General features: G+C 39.6%; 1 protein-coding gene across 3 annotated transcripts in view; it reads right to left on the bottom strand.

The window, feature by feature from the left end:
* LOC135481251 (kin of IRRE-like protein 1) overlaps positions 1-20,034 on the bottom strand; it is a 92,861-nt gene that overhangs the window by 42,220 nt on the left and 30,607 nt on the right. The window contains exon 1 of one of the 3 annotated variants that reach the window (XM_064761107.1): positions 14,424-14,959. The exons of the other annotated variants lie outside the window; for them this stretch is intronic. The gene's annotated coding sequence lies outside the window, so the exon portion shown is untranslated. Of the gene's footprint in view, positions 1-14,423; positions 14,960-20,034 lie in introns of those variants that run through there. 3 annotated transcript variants of the gene reach the window in all.

Here is a 20,034-nt window from a genome sequence, read left to right as displayed (position 1 = left end):
TCCTTTAACTTCATCCTGGTAATCCCACAAAGTTGGAGATGGGCCTCGGAAACAGGCACACCACGTACAAATTTATATATTTACACACTTTATACAAGGGAAATTTTAATATAGAAACTAACAACAAAAACAATAGTATGTAGATGCAACTCTCAAAACTACTTCAACAAGACAATTCCCTTGAACTTTTAACCTATGCTCAAAAATCTGTGCAAAGAAAACAGCCAGAAACAGACACATGACTAGCTCGAACTACTCCGTAAAGCAGTACACCACAAGATCAGTTACACAACACATTCTTCTCTGATATTACATTTCCAGATGCTGTATCCGTAGAGATGTGTCTAAAAACACTCGCCTCAGACTTTCCAATCATTGCACATGACCTCTTTCAGACAGTCAAAACATGAGCCAAGGGCCCCTCTTCTAAGTCCCCCCTTTTTTTCAAGAAGGATCAGGTGCAGTTTAGTTCTTGTCTGAGTTATGCCCCTTTGTACCACCACATCATTATAATTTACCTCTAAAGCGACTCGCACACTATGCTCTTGAAAATGCCATTCAGAAGAAGGAAATGGCTATTCCCTAAAGTTACTTAAGTTTTTTTTTTACTTCACAAACAAATTCAGATATTTGATACTTGATATTTAGGAAAATGCTGAGAACTTATTATGAGGATGTCACATTAAACATAACAGTAACACATTTTCACAAATACTGTATTCTAAATATCGATACACCCTAGCCAGGACATAAATATATATCACAATAAATACACAACTTAGTTCAAAATGAGGAAACACCAGTATAAACTAGCAGTGACTTCTACAAAACCATATCAGTACAGTGTGACTGACCTGGTGATCAAGGAGAGTATCCGCACCCATCTCACCCACAGGGTAACACCGTAACACAGCAACTCTGAGGTAGATTTCCTCTATGGTGAGTATTACAGCGAAAGATATGGCTGAGATACAGGGAAGCTTGGATCAATGGCAAGGATCTGTGGAGGCCACTGCTGATACAGTTGTCTGTCAGGGAATGAAAGTCGGCATCAAATCATAATACTATCAGTCCAGCAGCCTACCAAAGATCTTCCATTATCCCACTGTCAGAGTGTAACCCCATAAAAACAGTCCATCACTGATCTAACTTAATTGCTGGGGGTACAGCCAGGGGATTCCACCACCGCAACTGAGATTTGTGTGAATGATCGCACAATCAAAATCCATCCTTGATAACAAAAGACTTCCCAGCCCATGCCATAAATCAAAGGCAAAATTGTATAGTCTACAGTATCAGTGATAATAGAGTTGTTATTTTATTAACGTTGCAGGAACGTTCATGAAAATGAAATGTCTGCTTTAAAATTCCGTTTAACCCTACCCCAGACACAGATGAAGTCTCTCAAGATCCTGTTTCACATCAATAATAACGAACCACATGAACAACTGACATAAAACAAGTTCGAATGAACATTCCTCAGTCAAGAAACAATCTGAATGAAAACTTCCTTTGTTTATTTGACAGAAAAAATACAGCCTATAATTCAAGCACTCCACTTCTGGATATATTCAGCTTACAGGCATGTGCACGTTAATTTTTTCTTTCAGAACTATTTTCAAAACACTTCATCTTCAAACCACTATGATGAAGCACAAATTGTAACAAAAACCTTTCCTTGTTGGTGCACCAAGATAAAGCACTTTGCAGAATGCCAGAATAAAAAGTATGTTGTGGAGAGTGAGGGGATAAGCATGTTTACCAATTCAGGAATCCAATTCCATTTTTATTCACTTCTACTTGATACATGTACATTCCTCAAAGGCAGATTCCAAACTCAGTTAAAAAGTGAATCCCCAATTACAGATTTACGGCACAAATCTCAACTCCTGGCCATCGGTGTTCTCTATCAATCAGCTGTGTTATTAACAGGGTTGCTATAAATTACCAGAGAGGCTTTATGCAGGCTACCCATCACCCCTACCACAGTCTGCACAACGTGCACGTAATTAAATGGGGGAACACCAGGCACAAGTTTTTCCACTATATTTTTAGAGCTATTTCACCAGTATATTGTTAAGTAGAGTTTTATCAGCTATCAGTCCATCCCCATGAGACGACTTAACTTGATTAAGTTAGATCCCTTGCCAGGAACACCCGATCCTTTCTCTTTTGTTCCAACTGTGCATCTCGAAGGTTTTCAATAGCAGCTTTCCATCTTTCTACCATAAATTTAAGTCTTATTTAATTGGAAACCAAGTTAATAGCTACAAACATCTTAGTACATCATAAGCCTGATTTTAACAGAGCTGCAATGACCTTTCATACCCATTACCAAATAGTAACCTAACCCTTTCACCCACATGCATTTGGACTGGGCTGTACCAAACCTTAAAAGGGGGATCAGGTAATAAATCTCCTGGCCAATGACACTGATGCAAATCTCAGGAAAAAGAAATGCAATCAATCTGCCATTTATTATTTTTTATTTATTTCAAGAGGATTGTCAATTCTCCAGTAATTATAGATCAGGATCATGAGGCGATAACAGCCTTTTATCTGAGTGAAAGGATTGTCATATCGCACCAGCAGCAATGCCAGGTATTAAACACTGCTACCCGTCATATCATAGCCAATATGAATAAAACAAGAGGTGGTGAAATATTGTATCCCATCCTGCTACCCCATCACAGCTCTGCCAGATGCACATTGCCGTTTCACCCTGACATGTGAATGCCCTCTTTGAAGTCCTGCAATGTGAAGCTCTAAGCCAGTTGGCTGTCATTTATTACTTGTCAAAGACAAGCGTTACAAGTCATGTAATTAAGCACTGCTGTCCACATCAGGTCAAGCACTCAGTTCTGATGAGGGAACAATTGGCTGACTACCCAGTAGCCCACTACAATAGCCAGGTTAACAATGGCAGTTTAGCAGCATTGCATGCTCTCCACTTGAACGCAAATCCTCAATTACAAATGACTGCTGACATGCACTGCAAACTTATAATAAAGTAACGCAGAAAAAAGTTGAGTCACCAATTTGATAGGATGACGCTCTTGCAAATATCAACGAAGCAAGTTTCCTAATGGCTTGTAATGAGAAAACAAAATAAATGTGAGCTAATAGTAGTATGCTTTAACTGTAACTGTCCATACAACTGCCTATAAAGGATGTCCTTATGCAACAATAGGTAAGTTTTCAAACCCACCTCAAATAAATAACAAATCATATATATGTTCAGGTGTACTAATGGATCAGCATCATGCATAAACAGAACTGATTTATTTATCTGATTGTTGCTTAATACAATCAGAACATTTTACCCAGACTTAATTTTAGTCTTGTAAAGGCAATCTTAATAAAATTCACTATCAATATGCTAAGAACAAAATATTTCACTTGCTTTTAATTATTTAATATTAACGGAAAAGAAAATGTTATGGCATTTCATAATTCTTCACCTAAGTACATTCGAATAGCTGCTGTCAGATTCTGTCAAAAACAATTTTCAGCTGAAACTCCTAGAACTGAGCCTTCATGCCACACAGCAGAGACATTCTTGATTCTGCAATATCCAGTCTTAATATTTCAACAATCCCTTTTATCTTCACGTCGTCTTGTCTTATCACATTATTAGTTGAGTAATGGCTGTGTGTGTGAAGCTATCCTGGTAAATTTAATAGGGAGCCATCCACTTAAGCCAACTAATTGACGTCCCCCTCAGATGAGTAATTAATCATTTATGGTAAAACCATGGCTGTCCCTACTGGGGACAGTTCAGCAAAGTGTACACTGGATAAAATCCACTGCTATAGAAAAGGTATAGAAAAGCAATTCATGTGCACCAAAATACTGTAAGATTCCAGAGAAATGATTACTTTGAAAATAGTAACCACAATGCTCAATGGCCAAGAGGGAAGCATGTACATCTGGCTGTATGTCTAATGTTTGTGACAACTATACTGCCTTCAGGTGTTCAAAACATTACACCCAATTATCAGAAATCAGACACCATTACAGGCACATTACACTACATATTTTAGTATTTACATGTGAATGCAGTGTCAAATACGAAACTCCAATCCGGATGTCTGAGATACCCCTTCCACCTCTGTTTTTCCAAAAATACGGCTCACAAAACAAAAAAAAAACCTTTAATAAAATGAAAGATGTGTTATCTGAAAGGTCATTTTTAATTCAATTGCAGGTATACTTTTGTTTATTTTGTGACATCTTTTCATGGTGAATTAAGTGTAAATAAATATTGGCATACAGGTATTATGGTGGGCTGTTTGGACAGAGATGGACAGAGATAGACAGGAAGACAGACACAGGCAGACAGACAGACAGACAGACAAACAGACACAAGCAGCCAGACAGTGTGATTGCAGCATATACACCTTCCCCCACTAATTGCACTGAAGGAGGGAGGTTAGTGATTACCCATATCTGTGTTTTATTTTGTATTTTTGGTGAAATACTTATCATTTTAGTCCTTGCAGGTATCACATGCAGACCAGACATCTGAAGACATGCTAAAGCCCATCACAATGACAAGATGCTTCATTTCTCCATGTACCTGAACACACTTCAACAATGCAGAGTTGAACAAGAGCTACAAACCCAGATTTCTACAACCATCCCACAATGATAATGACCAGGTCACTTCAAAACAACTCAATGTACAGTAATACTTTTCCCACCTCCCAATATTTCCTGATCCCTTTAGGTGATTATTGAGTTTGTCATCAAGTCCACAGCCCATACTAACTGTCCACATCAGTATCACACTAGCTAAGTACCTTACCATCTACCCAATGCCTTAACCTCTTTATCTTTGTTACTAAATGAACTGATCTCCAGCCCAATGGTAAAAGGGGCAAGGGCTGGTCAAACCTCCTCAATTGGGCAGTGTGATTGTGTTAAGTATCCTTCCAGCCTCTGAACAGCCACTCTCCTCAAACAATCTTTATCAATGTAATCTGCGTACGAGACTGATTGGTGCCAATCCCAAGCTCTTGTCGGTCCACTACCTAATACCCCACCTATTCCAACTCATTGATTTCCACCAGCTCAAAGTCCTCAAGACCTCTTCTCAGGACTTCTGGCCTAAACAAATCTAATAGGGTTTACATGCTAACCATACTGTGGACTTGTGGGCCATTACAGACAGTTACCTGATGGTCTACCTCACCAAGGCAAGTAAGGAAGTCAACAAGTTGTGTAATTAGTATAACAATGTAGCGGAGTGTATGCTGAAGGTCAAGGCAAAACATTAAGTTGTATATCTGAAGCTACCATGTTAAACTTATTGTTGCACAAAGTACTTTGTTGATAGTTTAGACATTCAGCTTTCTAGTACAAATTGATATCAATACAAACATTGTGCACAAACACCACTACTTTTAGTACACTGACCTATTAAGATAAATCTTCTAACAGAAATTTAAAAATAAACAGGTATTGAACAGAGGTGTAAGTATGTGACAGTTTTGATGGGGTACAATGCTTTACAACAGGAATGGTTACTTCTACATGTATTTACATCAGGCAAAGGAAGAGCAATAATCAATAACAGACACAACACGAGGTAGCAAATATAGCATGAGGTAGCATATAAAGCATTTACAAGGCTAGTTTACAAGGCTAATTGAGTGCTCAAAATAAATTGATATACCTCCTTTATTACCAAACACATTTTATGGCAGAGAATTCATAAGGCATGTCCACAATTCACACTACTGATTGTGTCCCAGGCCTTAACACATCTACACAGCTGAAGAGAAAACTAACAAACTAAGAAGTAACTGAACTAACTATGCCGCTAATGAGGATAATTCTGCCATTCATCAGCCCAGCGTAATCCAGACTTTATACTGCTGTATAATACTAACTAGACTCAGGTCAGCATAACACCTTCATTAGTGTCTTCCCCCACCAATTAGCACAGGTGCCACTGGCTGCATAATAGGACAAAGGTAGTACTGCAGGTTCAGATAATGCAGGATAAGCCATGCATCTTAGAGCCATAATATGTGTAAACCCAGTAGCTACATACTCTTTCCAAATTCTCATTAAGTATTAATCTCCCCCAACTATTTTATGTCACCTTCATCTTTTACAAATCTATAAACTGTACATATTTGCCTAAGACTTTAAGTGAATCGGCCATTTTTTTTTTGCAACAAGACTCTTCTAAGTATCTATTTTTCATTAATGAACCCATTATAACGCATGGGAAATTCTAATACGATCATATCAAACAATTCACCCTGCTCATTAACATGCAGAAATATTCACATATTAAAGTTATCCACACACTGTAGTTCATGTTTTCTGGCCTTCTAATGATCTAAAGTGGTAAGTTTTGAATTCTTACCACCCTAACTTGTCCATTCACCAGATATCTATGGTTCATGACAGTTCATTGACAGCAGCCACAGTAAATGGCATATTACATACCATGAAAACAGAGGCCACTTTTCTTCCCACCAATGGTGCAACACTCTCGTTAGTATCATTTTCTCACGACCAGATCACAAAGTAAAACACTTGCACTCATGCCATGAGATACATGTATGTTAATGTATTAATGTAGAAAAAAAACCATCTTGATTCTATGCACATCAACACAGTGATAAAAAGTCAGAAGTGTATGCTATGTGCAAGGTAAATGTTTACAGCTGATATTATCCTTTTTACTTCCCAATATACAGGGGCAGAAAAAGTGAAAGCAGTCTACTAGTGCAGGGAAGAGTAATTAAGAAACCAACAAAACATTCTGTAACCTGAGGGGGGACAGATGTAGAGAGATAACGAGATTTGCGAGAAAGTTACTTCAGCTCTGTCACTCCAGGAATGTCTTACAGCATAATACACTCGAACTATAACGAGCGAGTCGCAAAAACAACAAACAAAAAGTATGCTCTTACAGACACAATCACCTGTGAGAAGACAAACACCATCTATTGATGACAATATGATAAAGTCACAGGAAGTCAGTGGAGCTACTGAAGTAGGTAGACTAATGATCCTCCCCACAGGAGGCTTACCTGGACAAAGCTTTGGGTGTTCCCCTGAGTGGTTATATTGTCTACACCAATCTCTCTGCACAGCCAGGGCTCATTCTCACATATCAACATCATATTATTAATGGAACTAATTCAACCCAATTTTATCGCCTCAACAATTCTGACTAAACTATCATTGGCACTAATGAGGTACTAATGGTGCTGTTGGATAGGTACAGACTTTCGGCTGGCGTGTTTCAAACTCTTACATCGTCACGGCAGTCATCCCGACTTCGTGCACGGGCAGCAGCGCTTTGCCTTTCTCGTTACATGACGATCAATACCTGTCAGCTATTAATACAGCCTTGGCGAGAGGGCCTAACCTCGTTAGAGCCCCTATCAAACACGGGATGAGTCGAAAGCTGGGCAGGTATATACAAACATATTACTGTATCACCAAGCCGTCCCACAACGACACTCAAACAGATTTCTGGCCTAAGACATTCTTTCAATTTACACAGATCAGTAACTTAGATGAGGTTATGATCTCCAGGGACTATTTCCTGTGCTTCCTGCTCTCCTACACTTCTGCAAGCCAATCCCATAGGTTAATAAGGAAGCTGCAACAAAGCAAGTTATCTGTACTAATCAAAGCCCTTCAAGTGTTCCCTTCAGACCCCCACTGGTCCTCTAATCCCCTGCACCAGCACCAACTAGTGTCTTACTGTTAGCATGTATCCATACAGAAATAAAGCCAAATCTGTACATGGTCCATGGAGAGTTTTTACAATGTCATAGATTTGATAAAAATCATAATGCCCATTCACTTCATATATACCTGTAATTACTTTTCCATGATACATATCAGCATTATTCAGTAGCCTACTTACAGTTTTATATAAAACTGACATGTAGTTTCTTTGTCAACATTTTTGACACCTCAATAGGGGCAGTACGGAAAATGAGCAGAACGTTATCAGATAAAACAAAGGTTTCATTACATACTTGTATCTCCACATAGTGTTTAATAAGATCATGACACAACAGAAAAACCACTATTAGCTGTGATAAAAATTACTGGAAGAATGAAGTCTGTACTTGCATAACTGTCTGTACTTCTGTATCTTCCGAAATCCTTACAATACTCCAAAACTCTAGACCGAACTGTATCACTTCTGTAGTAACTGCACCATTACCTGTACCCATACACTGCAGGTCAGCCTGATAACAAACACTGAGCATTAAACACAGCCAGAAGCCAACTATGCACAGAAACTTTTTAATATGTAAAGCATTGCAAAAGTCCTACAGAGCTTTCCACACCCTACACAGTTTAGCACCCAAAGAAATTGGCAAAAAATGAGCTCAAAATGAACTGAATATGTCGTGTAATGATCACCATGTAACAGAGTCACATGGTGGCAGTCATAGCCCACCATGTAACAGAGTCACATGGTGGCAGTCATAGCCCACCATGTAACAGTCACATGCTAGCAGTCATAGATCACCATGTAACAGAGTCACATGTTGGCAGTCATAGATCACCATGTCACAGAGTCACATGCTGGCAGTCATAGCTCACCATGTAACAGAGTCACATGTTGGCAGTCATAGATCACCATGTCACAGAGTCACATGCTGGCAGTCATAGCCCACCATGTAACAGAGTCACATGCTGGCTGTCAGAACCCCATGTAACAGAGTCACATGCTAACAGTCAGATCACCATGTAACAGAGTCACATGCTGGCAGTCATAGATCACCATGTAACAGAGTCACATGCTGGCAGTCATAGATCACCATGTAACAGTCACATGCTGGCAGTCATAGCTCAACATGTAACAGAGTCACATGCTGGCAGTCATAGATCACCATGTAACAGAGTCACATGCTGGCAGTCATAGATCACCATGTAACAGAGTCACATGCTGGCAGTCATAGATCACCATGTAAGAATCAAATACAGACAGCCAGAGATCACCATGTTACAGAGTCACATGCTAACAGTCAGAGATCACCATGTAACAGAGTCACATGCTGGCAGTCATAGATCACCATGTAACAGAGTCACATGCTGGCAGTAATAGCTCAACATGTAACAGAGTCACATGCTGATAGTCATAGCTCACCATGTAACAGAGTCACATGCTGGCAGTCATAGATCACCATGTAAGAGTCACATGCTAACAGTCATACATCACCATGTAACAGAGTCACATGCTGACAGTCATACATCACCATGTAACAGAGTCACAAGCACAAAGATGCATGTATAACACATAATTACTGGATATACATGTGTTTATACAGCACTCCATATCCAAATCTGGTCCAGACAGAGCAGACTACAAGATAACAGTTTTGGGCATGAAGTACCAGGCACAAGGCCACATTACTAACCAGAATCTTCATCTACTGGCTATGTGACCATGTTAAGTTCAAAAATGTGTCGTCTCTGTATGACCCTCTCATAACACTGTACATATGTATCATCCATTCATCAGTTTTTATTCAAAAAGTCCTTATTTGATTGCTTATGATACCTAGATTTTATAACAACATTTTTAATACACATATTTTTCTTGTTGTTGAAATCTCTGTAGACAATCTATTACAAATGACTACATACGTGAGAGGGTCTGTATGTCAACATATACATGGAGTAAGATGTAGTGTTCTTCTGTCTAAACAATAGGAATAAAAACCGAGCAGTTTGATTTCTCTGTCTGTCTCTCATAAGACTGAATTATTTACCACTCCCTTCAGATCTTCACGCTTCAGTTTTCATCAGAGCACAACTCAATTATATAATTGATGGGAAATTTATGTCTTTATTATCGACAGAGTGCTAAAAAGCTGAATAAATGTAGCTTTGGCCTAAGACGTACAGCGACAGGCGACTGTCATTATGGAAAAGACATGAAAGTGTCATTAATGGCAATGGAGAAAAATGGAATAATTCACAGCCGATTTTTATGATGGGCCAAAAAAATGACATTTATCAAAGTTTATGACAAATCCTTTAAAAATCCATTTGCTAAAAAAGAATGCTGAAAAAAAAAACAAAGACCCAATGCATGAATGTTTAGCAAGTAAATTGTTCTGCTAAGCCATGCAGCCTGATTCCGCAAAATTTATCAGTGATCGATGAAGGAAAAATACTGTTTAAATCTATAGGTTGCTCCCTTTCCTGTATGGTATGTATCACTGGTTCAAACTGGTTTAGTATCTGAGCTGTTATGTAAGGTGGCACTTGTGGATGGTAATCCCCTTGGAGGCCAGCTTGTAGAGGATAACCAATTGACTAGTTAGGCATTCAGAGCTCTTTCAGCCTAAACTCTCTGTACCTATAGATCATTCAGGCTCATTGAAAACAGTTTTGGAAGGCGAGCTGCCAAGACCGAGCGAGACACAAAACTTGGTTTATGTACCTCCATGTACCGCCACTATTTGTATGCCAGCAGTACAATTTAGGCTATGTCCAATTGCATTAGTGCAGGATAATACAAGCGCTATCTGTCTTAGCTGTGGTAATGAAAATCCACTTTATCTAATTGATGACTATTCAAGCTTACCTACTGATCTGGCACGCAGAGGCTTCTGCTATGCCGCTGACAAGATGAAGGCTTTCTCGGAGACATGGATAAGCTCACCATTAATCATAACCACCAGTGTTTATCTAGTATTAAGATTGGCCAAGGCAGCTCTGAGCTCTAATTAGGGTTCATTCAGGTAGGTTTTTACTTTCACTGATTACAGCTGATTTCTCTTGACTATCATGCCCAGAAACAAGCAGCTCCGGAAGGCGACAATCTCAATACTTATTACCACAGCGTGTCCACTTAATGGGGAAAAAAATCTAAACCATATCCAATGCTGGGTGGAAAAAACATAGAAATTCAATTCTTCTAATTAAATGGTCTGTCGAACTAGCGAAAAAACATACGTGACTGAGGTGGAAGACAGTATTCTATGAGGAGTGAAGGAATACAACTGAACGGTCCTCTAGGAGTGAAGGAGACAATGGATTTCAATCATTTGTCCTCTTAAAGGTTGGTTACAGATGCAGTACCTAATGGCGAAAATTAAACATTTTCTCTTTCTTTTTACTACTCAGAAAATTTTGTGAGATGTCTGTTATGGCAACTGGGTAATATATGTATCTGCTGAGAGAAAAGCTGAAACAAAATACATATAGAGCAACAATTCATTCACCGTGAAAAATTTAAGACACACTACACTAATTCCTCAAACTGTTTGCATATTAAAGAGCAACTTGCAGTGCAATTTATGCACATTTTTCAGTTGATTTTGGAGACGAAACTAGATTGGATGGATTGGCCATTCTCAGGCCAATTGATGGGTCAGATTTTAATTAATAATGTAGATCTATAAAGAGAACAACCTCATATTTCAGTACATGACTGTACGTGTGACACAATGTCAGCAGCAGAGTCATCCAACTCAATGTCTCACCTATCCACCATAGGACATTCCTAATGCTAGCTGCTACTCTAACCTTCACTGTACATGTATTTAATGAAAACTCAGTCATGTACATTTACAACATATACCACATTGAAGGATTCTTCTGAACATCTACTTCGCTGAGAAATGCATTTCTCATTACTTCATTTTGGCCAATGCATAGATCTGGATAATGAAATCAGTATATTGTATTTTGATACGTATCTACGTAAGCATCCAAGGGATTTTCTGGCAGTACATTATGATCTGATGGCCTGAATTGTACTGGCTAGCCTGTAATGCTGTGTCAGCCAACATGGCTTTCTTATACCCTCCAGACAGATTCGTCTACATTAAAAAGGAACAACAGAAAGGCATTTCCTCTCTAAATGTTCAAGACAATTGCTTACATTCAATTGCTGCGCGTCAGAAAAGCACTTCAGGGAGTTAGAAGACGTCAATGAAAATCACTCTCAAACAGCACATTAAGCATCACCACAACTGAGATAGACACATCTTACGTTAGTTTGATCGCAAATACATCAAAAAATTGTGGACTTGATGACCTCTGTTATCCTATGCCACCGTGAAAACTATGTTAACCCACAGCTGTGACACATACATCTTGGTACAGAAACTGAACCAACAGTAAACAAATACAAAGTTAGTGCAAAGGTAAACATTATTCTAATGCAAAGTTTACACCTGTGCATAACGGGCATTAGTTTTCCATCCCTGATCCAAACTAACATAACTACACAAGCTTTGGGGTAAACACCGTGGTAGCTGTTAGTATACAGTTTCTAAATCAAGTCAAGTAGCCTAATTATTAAATCTGAGCAAACAGCTAGAGCCCATAGAGAACCATCCTACCTTACACAGCCGATCTTCTTTAACATCTGAGGAAAGTCATTCCATTGTGCAACAGTCCCTAGACTCAACAATGTGTCTCCAAAACAAGGAGGCTGGAGTAATTACAAACGCAGGCTGCAGACGCAGAACATATGTTTGCACCAATGCAATGCTGTGTGTCCTAGAAACAAACCAGAGTTGGTGCCCATTTACATCACCTTGGATTAATGGCAGGAAGACTTGGTCCCTGTGTAAATAGTTTATGTAAGAAGACATATGGTGGAGTTCATGTGATAGGCAGATATCACTTCACCGGTATGTCACAGCAATTTAAATTCTGCTTTAGCTTAGTTTGGGGCTGGCAAGAGGGGAGCCTGATTGGGAGGGAGGGTACAGGGATCTAGCTCTAACAGAAACCCTCTGACCACATGTGGAGGCTAGGTCTGATCATCACCATTTAAAGACTATGGGTATAACTTACACAAGCCCATGGCCTCACTAAATCCCTCCACATGGCCCTAACACCCAATATCTACCAAACACAACCCCAAGGGATGCAAAGTATTGTGTAAGAGCCTTTGAGCAACATAAGTCTGAATTCTATGAAGTGAAAACAGCACCAAACAAACAGTTTGGTGTTTATAATAAAAGCTCCTAACTACACTTTGACATCTTAAGAAATTCTCGCATTTCAGAAAAGCATTAAAGAGAAAATGGTATAAACATGGCACTGTACAAAACTATGTACATGTACTTTAAACGAGGTTCCTTATGTTTAAGTATTTTATCCCTTTGCGCTGATGGTCCCCAGGGTGAAAATATCAGATTCTAACACAAGTAAATTATGCCTTGGTTAATCATTCTAAGTCTGTGTTGAATACAGGAAAAATCATTAGTAAAATTTAAGTACTAACCATGTAGAGCAGAGTTCATCCAATAATTGTTCAAGAAGAGAGCCACAAGACCCAGATAAACAACAGCTGCTGGAATTTACATGCCCCGTGGAATCTTCGTGGTTAGTGTTGGAGGCAATATGGTGTAAGAGACATAGACTAAGCAGACAACCTTGTCTGACTCCAGCCTGACACACCACATATTAAAAGACATACAGAACTAAGATAGAAGCTATATACATGGCTATCTGACACAGATGATAGGTTCATTTGAAACCCTGTGTTTGTCACCACTAGATGGCTCAGTGTACTGTGAAACCCTCTAATCAGCATCCCCACCATTCTGCCAGATGAGTGCTCCAGTATTCAGTCAGCATGGTCCATTAGGCACATCAGTGAGGCATGGTCAAGCAGGCCTGGCTCTTACACAATCCAGACATCCACATAGTCATCAGGAGCAATGGACAGTTAACTTTGTTTGTACAAGGACAGGGCAGGGCCTGGGAACTTCATTTGGCCAATGGCACTTGTAAGCAATGACCAGTGTGAAGTGCTGACCACTGAGTTGGACTGGACACACAAGTGTACACTTAGTCATTAACAAGTTGTTTAATCTCTGTCACTTTGTCAGATAATAAAGACACATTAATAAAGAGAAGAGGAATCTTTTGCAATGTTGATTTTGTGGCCAATACATGTGTATACACTTGAATTTTTCCCTGGTTCAAGAGCATAAAGTATGTTTCAGAAAAGAAAACAAGAAATGTCCAAATAAAAAATATTTTACAGACAGCACTGAATGACTGTGAACTGCTGGTGGCAGGTACTCAGTGCCACAATCCAGCCAGGCCATCAATGATCTTTACTATATTTCTGAGGAAAGCAGCACAAAACATCTCCCCTAATGATTAAAAATAGCCATTCTTCATCTGTATGGTCCACAAAGAAAAAAAGTCATTCACATTTGCAAAAACAAAAAAACAAAAAACAAATAATAAAATCCTACAGCTGAATGACAGTGCTTAGCATGGAGGAGGTCATTAGACAAGAGCCCGCCAGCCGGCATAGTAAGATGAGGTGTCCAGAACATGTTTAAAAAACTTCATCTTGTTCCAAGTTCCTGTTCCCTTAGGATAACACCACTGCAAGAAACGAGACTTCAGACTATTACCCCTCAGGATTATGCGTCAAGATCACTCACCTTACACAGGCCAGGTACAAAGAAGCAGTAATTGTCTCCCTTGGAAAGGTAATTTCTCCTTATACACAGCCTAACCCTGGCAGAGTGGAGTAGTCCAGTTGTAGAACCTACTGTAAATGGTTCTTGTAAGTTTGGGATGGTGTATTCCTGGGCAACTTATATTAAATCAATATCTCCTTGGAAAGCCCCTTCGCAGTGATGTAGGGGTAGAGATAGACACCCAGACGCTAACCCCTAGGCTCTCAGCGTTCATACACTATAATCTTCACGCCTTATTCCATGGATGATTCCGTTTCAAGAACACTTGGAAACATATCCTTCCCACACACTGTCACAAGAGGGTGTTTTTGCTGTTCAATGACAGAGTTAAAACTCCACGGAAAAGAAAGAAGATAAGACTGGACAATGAGATGAGAACTGGACTAGGAGCTTCCCTCCCTTCAGAATAGTACAAGGGTAGAAGGCTGAGCAGACTGTACTGACTCAGAACTGGTATTGTACAAACTGTAGAGGCAGTATGTAGGCCCCTCACTGACACAAAGTCTCAAATATCCTTACCAGCCAGCCATCTGTGTTTTGAGTTCCAGGCTCAGCCTCTCTACCAACTTCAGGGTTAGACCAGCAGACTTCTCTGTACACCTTAAACCTACCCTATAGTATGGAACAGTCCACAACAGAAAGCATACCTCCAAGTATGTGATGAGTTGCCAGAATGTGCTTCAGGAAGAGTCTACAATGGTGTACAGGAGGGGCATGGAACATACAGACCTTATCCTCTAGGGGGAGGGGACCAAGGGTTTTAGGCTACATGAACTGAAAAGAGGATATTGGTTTGCCAGGCCTCTATGAGGACATCCACAAATGTGGGTAGCAGTCCTATGACAAAAACTGTAAACCTGTGATCAGTCAAGAACCAACCATAGACAATTTAACCCACTTCCCCCCACATCAAGCAGGAAGTGAAGTGCTACAAATATGCATGTACTCCCCAGAAATACTAAAAGGCAGATACATGTAGTTGTCAACTCACAAAAACAAAATTCCTTTGATCTCCTTGTCCTGGTTTTATGGGCGGTGTTCAACTAAACTGACATGGTCTATAATAACCTAGGATGAAATCTAGTCAGTGTTTGTGAATGAACTGGGCCCCCTCAGAACCATCAAATACTAACACTGAGACATACTGGGGGTGAAATGGGATCACCACACTATGTTCATGTAACTTGTACTGCTTCCTTTACTCAGTATTCACTATGGAGGAGCCTAGCTGTCTTAACAAAATCATACTGCAATATCACAGACCACAGAAACGTTGTGCAGATCCACATTAACTACAACTCAAACGCCTTTCCCCAATACAGCTTTTATGTGATCATAAAAACACTAAACATAAACTTTATGTTTTAAAGTTTCTAGAGTAACTTTATCTGTGGTATGCCAAAGTAAAGCCCAGCTGGGCAAAACATGTACACATACAACGCCTGGAGGGGTAGCTTAAGCTTGATCGGATGTGACACACAATGGGTAAGAGGGTACAAAAAACAGCCCAAGAAGAACAGGTTCTAAGGCAGCCTGATATCCCAGATGATTCCAACTCTCCACATCCCAGAAACCTACTTAAGAGGGCTTTTCTTTTATACCAACCCAAGGACATATGAATGGCACAGGGAAATTAGAATACCTAGCTGAGAGGAGAATTATACAGAAGACTGGAATCGCACCCGGCCAATCTATATCCAGATTGCAACAGTAATAACAAACATTAATTGTGACAGTGTGCCTATCAGAGACTGTAAGGCAAGTACATTGTATGCTTCATATATAAAAATTTCAACATTCATACCAAATTTAATTCATGTTTAAAACACGCTTCTATGGTTTAATATTCCATTGGAACAACAAAGATGCATACCTGAGTGGTGTTGTGTCACAAACACTAATTTCCTGTTCATGGCATGAACGGAAAAGTTTAGGTCAATATGATCAGGTAAACGTAATCAATCTGAGAAATGGAGCTCTCCTGTCCAACATTAATTACTTAATGCTGGAAAATAACAACATATTTTAAATGACCGAAGTGAACTGCAACACGAAACTGTGCTTCATCAATGATACCATTGTTAATCAATAAGTAGACTATTTTATACTTAGGTTAGGTAATGGGGACCTTTTTCCATTTGGCTGTTAATATGGTTGCTATAAGATTTCAAACACAAAGGAAACAATTTGATAACAAGCTAGCAAAAATAGTCAGCGGAACAATGGAAAGCCCTGGGGGTGTCTACAGGACAATCTGCTGGGTGAAGCCTGGCCCACAGTCTGTCCTCGGATGACCTTAACACAAGCTGGAGAACACAGCCCTATATGTTACAAATACAGATGGAGGGCATAATATCCTCTGGCAGAGCAAAAATACTGCTCTATCGTCAGTATCAGACCAGCCTGTTACCTGAGTGTACCTGACAACCCAGGCTAAGGGGAGGAACTCCGGAAACCTCACCCGGAAAACAAGCCACACAAAACAGTTACTACGGGGAGATAAACACAGCGTCTGTGAGCTCTGGGTGGGAAAAATAACAGATAACCAACTGAAATATCACCTGGCCATTTGATGGTCCCTTGTTCATTTACCTACATCCTAACACACACATATAAACTTTCATATACAAACTGGCATATGGCCACACATCATTTTATTTCAGCTCATTTATGGAGTATGTGACAAACTCAGCAGGCAGCTCTATATACAGGGTACCTGTACAATCACCCTACCTGAGGAAACTTAATACACTAATGTCAATTTGTGAATAGCCGCCGAGAGGTTAGCTAACATTACTGAGCTAAAAGCTGTTCCACACACGACTTTATTAGTCCATCACAAAGGGTTAGGTCAGACATGAAGGAACTCGGTAACCAATTATAGATTTTTCTGCACCCAGTTTCATCTGCTCGTGTTTCCCACTCGATTGAATTGCACATTCTGTCTTCCTGTCTGTTGTTTTATCTTCGATTTCTTACTGGGTGAAAAGCGGGAACAGAGTGCTGCCTTGAATCAATAAAACAAGATGGTGTGCAAAAGGATTGCCCGTTCCATCTGTTATGTTTCCTTGTATTAACAGCACCCTGAGCACAAAACGACACAGACAAGCGATGTGGATCACCTTGTACGTCGGTGAGAAGCTTCGTACCCATGTGAGAAACAGATCTATTGTTTTCAGCCTCATCAAAACATTGTCTGTTTCACTGTGTGCTAGTTTGATCGATACTTATTCAGTACTAGCCAATGACTGGTAAATGTCACTGGTTTGTTCAGCAGAGGGAAATGGTATCTGCATAAACAAAGTATAGCATTTCTTCAGATTCTTGCTATGAAATTCTCCTTGGTTTCTAGGACAAGCTGTTGCTGGCATTGATTATCCACAATGAACTGGTTAGCCTTGCATGATTGCAAATACTGGAATTTTGAATATGGATAAGGCTTTATGATCCAAATATCTATCATTGATTTGTCAAACTAATTTTTGTTCCTGAGGAGAATCAAGCATAAAGGTGAGAACAGATTAAAGAAAAAAAGTTAATTACCTTGATCAATATGCAATATCCCAGTACAGGGAATCAAACGAAATTATATACACACCGAAACCAAAATTATTATGGATTTATGTATGGAAAGAAAAACATAACTGCCCAATGATATTCTGCGCTCACACCCTTTTACAGGTACATCATGCAACCAAAAGAGCACTTTTTCTCAAAAAAACCTGTTTGAAGCACCTGCCTCGTCACACGGGTTGATTGATTTTATGCATAACGTGTACATGTAAAAGATGTCTATCTTTACATCGAGATCTTTGACCTTCCCGATGATGCTCTGCTCGGGCCGACACTATGTTCAATCAGACACGCACAAAACAGCCATGAGCCATTAATAGATGGCCCTTTGCACACTTGTTAGCCCTTTGCAGTACTGTGTTTGTTTTCCAAGAAGATACATTTAGCATGTTCATGCCATTAGTGACAGGGAACATTTCCACAGCTTCCTCTACAAACACAGCTCACAGTGTACAAGGGTAATGAGTACATGTTCATGTCAGTCATAGGAGAGGTCACTCCTCCAGCAGAGGCACTGTGATCAAGGCAAAGGGATAACCAACACCCCTGACAGGAGATCAGCAGGGCTATGCCCTCTTATCATGGCTGATCGACAACCCAAATTGGATATGCCCATCCCCACCCCTGCCAGGAAGAATCAAAGTGACCAGGACTGACCCTAATCCCGCCACTCAATCTCACAGGGACCATCAGGCTTATACCAGCAAAACAAGACGAACATGGCTGTACTAGCCTTAAAGCCTCCCTATGAGTATGGTGTTGATGTTGCAAACTGAACAGTTGTAATGTGTTGAGCAGGGAGGACCACCAAGGCCCAGAATTGTTAACCTGCTTAACCTCTTGAAGGTCTCTGGCTCTTCCATACTGGGCCAGAAAATCGGATTTACGAAAACAATACCCAACCAAGATTGACAAGACTTCCCCAGGGTATTTTAAACCTTGTTATCGCTACAAGCTGTGGTCATTGTTTGCACTGCTGCACCTTACAAATGCATTGCTCAAAAACCTTCAAACTGGATACAGTTAAAGCAAAAAGTGCACCAAAAGCTTTAAATCCTGAAATCCAATTGAGCTCAATCTGAGAGAGATGGGATGCATAAAAAGTAAGCCCGAAGGTTACTTTAGTCAAACCATTTCATGGAAATGTGCAATGAATGAGGTTTTCCTCACATATACTACAGATCAATCAAAGATATGCACGGAAGGTTTAAGGATTAACAGTCTGACCCACATGATTAACACTGTGGACAAACACATGATAAACATTGTGGACAAACACATGATAAACATTGCGGACAAACACATGATAAACATTGTGGACAAACACATGATAAACATTGCGGACAAACACATGATAAACACTGCGGGCAAACAACGATACTTAAACACTGGACAAATACATGATAAACACTGTGAAAAACCCACAAAACCCTGTTGATAAATATATATATGACAAAATAAAACACTATACACAAATGCATCATAAACAATGTGGACAAACACACTAAAAACTAGACGGCATCAACTTCAGAAATTTAACACTATACCAACATGTCCTAAATTGGGTTTTAACACATATCTGAAATGGCTCACTGTAATATTTAGTAGTTAATGCGTAGTAATACTTTAACATAGATTTATAACCAAGAAAACAAAACAAGTACATGAACACTGCATATTCAATACTTGCTTGGAATAAATTTTTGGAGTTTAACCAATGACTCGATGCACATTTACGACACGACGGGCATTTATGTTGTTGTACTCCTCAATGATGGTGATGATTGCAGTCTGAACACCTAATGCTGTACATACCATATAAAAACAGAAGAATTTAATTTTTTATCCCACAATTAATGTCTTGGTTTCTCTTCACCCTTTGATCGATATCAAAACTTTATCAGAAATAATCAGGTGTGTCTATTAATTCCCTAATTATAATTTGGTTGGGCTGATATAGATACTGAAAGTGTGAGAGATCGAACTCGCAGATAAGTTA

Source organism: Liolophura sinensis, chromosome 1, assembly GCF_032854445.1.
Source record: "Liolophura sinensis isolate JHLJ2023 chromosome 1, CUHK_Ljap_v2, whole genome shotgun sequence".
NCBI lineage: Eukaryota > Metazoa > Mollusca > Polyplacophora > Chitonida > Chitonidae > Liolophura > Liolophura sinensis.
Note: the sequence above shows the minus strand (reverse complement) of the source record. Positions and strands in the feature narration are given on the sequence as shown.